Source organism: Chrysochloris asiatica, unplaced genomic scaffold (assembly GCF_000296735.1).
Source record: "Chrysochloris asiatica unplaced genomic scaffold, ChrAsi1.0 scaffold00202, whole genome shotgun sequence".
In the NCBI taxonomy this organism is placed as follows: Eukaryota; Metazoa; Chordata; class Mammalia; order Afrosoricida; family Chrysochloridae; genus Chrysochloris; species Chrysochloris asiatica.
In genome coordinates this window covers 5,752,292-5,754,900 of record NW_006408720.1, presented here as the reverse complement: position 1 = coordinate 5,754,900, position 2,609 = coordinate 5,752,292, and the positions used below count along the sequence as shown (strand labels likewise).

The 2,609-nt window shown below is 37.4% G+C and overlaps 1 protein-coding gene across 3 annotated transcripts in view; it reads right to left on the bottom strand.

The window, feature by feature from the left end:
- Nucleotides 1–2,609, bottom strand: part of FSTL5 (follistatin-like 5) — a 1,065,399-nt gene that overhangs the window by 169,283 nt on the left and 893,507 nt on the right. The gene's annotated exons all lie outside the window — the stretch shown is intronic.

Below are 2,609 nucleotides of genomic sequence, written 5' to 3'. Positions count from 1 at the left end.
AAATCAAACGACGTATTGCAATAGGCAAATCTACTTCACAAGACCTTTTTAAAGTGTTGAAGAGCAAAGATGTCACCTTGACAACTAAGGTGTGGCTGACACAAACCATGGTATTTTCAATAACCTCATATGCAGGAGAAAGTTGGACAATGTATAAGTAATATCATAGAAGAATTGATGCACTTGAGTTATTGGAGGAGATTATTGAAAGTACCATGGACTGCTTCATATTTCATAGTTCAGACATATTGTCAGGAGGGACCAGTCACTGGAGAAGGATATCATATTTGGTAACGTAGAGGGTCAGAGTAAAAGAAAAAGAGGAAGACCTCCAGCGAGATGGATTGGCAAAGTGGCAGCATCAATGGGCTCAAGCATGGCAACAATTCTAAGGTTGGTCCAGGACCAGGAAGTGTTTTGTTCTGTTGTACACAGAGTTGCTATTAGTACCAACTCGATGGCACCTAACAACAGTCACAAATCTCAACTAAGCATCTTGGTATTTTCTTTCCTCTAGTAATGATTGTACAGAAACTTTTTGTTGTTGTTGTTGTTAAGTGCTGTCAAGTTAGTTCTGTTCCACAGTGACCCTGTATATGGCTTCCAAGGAGCAGCTGGTGAGCTTGAACCGCCGACCTTGCAGTTCAAACTACTTTGCAGTCTGGTGCATTAACTCACAGAGCCACACTAGGACTTCTACAAAAGCTCTCGCTACTCACTAAATATCAATGTGTTTTTCTATGTTTCTCAACTGCCTTATAATGTCTATTAGTAATGGCCAAAGAAACATGAATAATTTTAGGTAAAAGTAGATAAGAGATGACTTGGTCCTTACATCCTTTCTTTCCTACACTGCTGATCCTCTTGTTCTTAAGTGCTGTCAAGTCAGTTTTGACTCAGGTGCTCTGTGTGGGGTTTCCGAGGTATTTTAAAAAAATATTTGTAGTAGCAGAAAACTTCATCTTTCTTCTTTGGAGTGGCTGGTAGGCTCAAAATGCCATTCTTGTGCTTATCCTGTGGAGCTACCACACTCTCTACATTACTGATATGGGGGCAAGAGGGTTATGTGCTGTGGAGTCAGTTCCAACTCACAGTGACCCTATAGAGTGTTTCCGAGGCTGTAAATCCTCATCTTTCTCCACAGAGTGGCTGGTAGATTAAAAATGCTGACTTTGGGATTAGCAGCCCAAATCCTAATCCACTACACTTCCGTGACTCTTTATGGAGCCAACACACACCCATACACTCTACATTGGATACTGGAAGCCACAGAGTATGCACAACAGCTCCAGTCAGATTATGATGTAAAGTAAAACGTTGTAGGATTCAATTCCAATTTCTTTTTTATATGAGGCTATTAAGGTTAATTGGACTTCTGGTGTAGCGCGGTAGGATCAGCACTGGAATGTGAACCAGAAAGTTGGCAGTCCAAACCCACCAGTTGTTCCTCGGAAACTCTATACATGGTTGCTATGAAACAGAATCCACCCAACAATAATAAAAATTGACATTAATTAGCTCACCTAATATAATAATGTACTTAAAATGTTTCCATAATCTTTTTGTGGATGTAAGCATAAATATTTAGGAAAAAATACATTTCAATTTCTGTAAATATATGTAGACAATATTTTGTTTTAATCCTTCAATGTCATATCAACACAATATTTCCCAAATTATATTTTATTCAATATTGTTCTTACAGATAGACACTTAAAAGATTTCATGTTCTAAAAGATTTACTAAATACTATGCTATATGCTGACCTACACCACTACTCTCCTGGAGAATGCGTGGCACTGTGAGTTAATGAACTGGACTGCAAAATTGGTTTGAAACACAAGGTCGGTGATTCAAGCTCAACAGTTGCTCCTCGGAACCCATATACAGGGTCATTATGGGTCAGAACTGACTTCACAGCACTTAGCAACAACAACACACCACTACTCTTCTGGGAGATTAAAATCATTATTAAAATTACCTACTCCAGAACTCACTCGCCATTAAACAAACATTAAGAAATTTTCATTAGATTATATTTAATTATGTTGTTGTTAAGTACCATTGAGTGGGTTCAGACTCATAGTAGCCCTATATAGGGTTTCCAAAGAGCAGTTGGTGGGTTTTAATTGATGACCTTGATGTTAGCAATCCAGTACTCATCCTACAGTACCACATAGATTCCATATTATGACAGAAAAGAGTTATGCTGAATTTCTTAATCCATATTTTGCAATTCCGTTTTAAAATTGCTGTTGTTGTTAAGTCATTGAGTCAGTTCTGACTCATAGAGACCCTGTATAAGGTCTCTAAGAAGTGGTTGGTGGGTGTGAACCAACAACCTTTCAGTTAGCAGTCCAAGGCTTATTTTATATCACCACACCAGAACTGCATTGTAAAATAAGTTGTCAAGGAGAATGATTTAGCCTTTAAGCTACTACATTTAAAACTTCTTTGAAGTAGTTATTGTTAGTGTTGTTAAAAACAAATGTTTTTTACGACTTTGATGTTGCTGTTGTTGTTGTTTTTAATGTTTTATTGTGAATTATGTGATAGTTTACATAGGAAAACATTAGCTTTACATTCATCCTATCCTATATCATTTCATT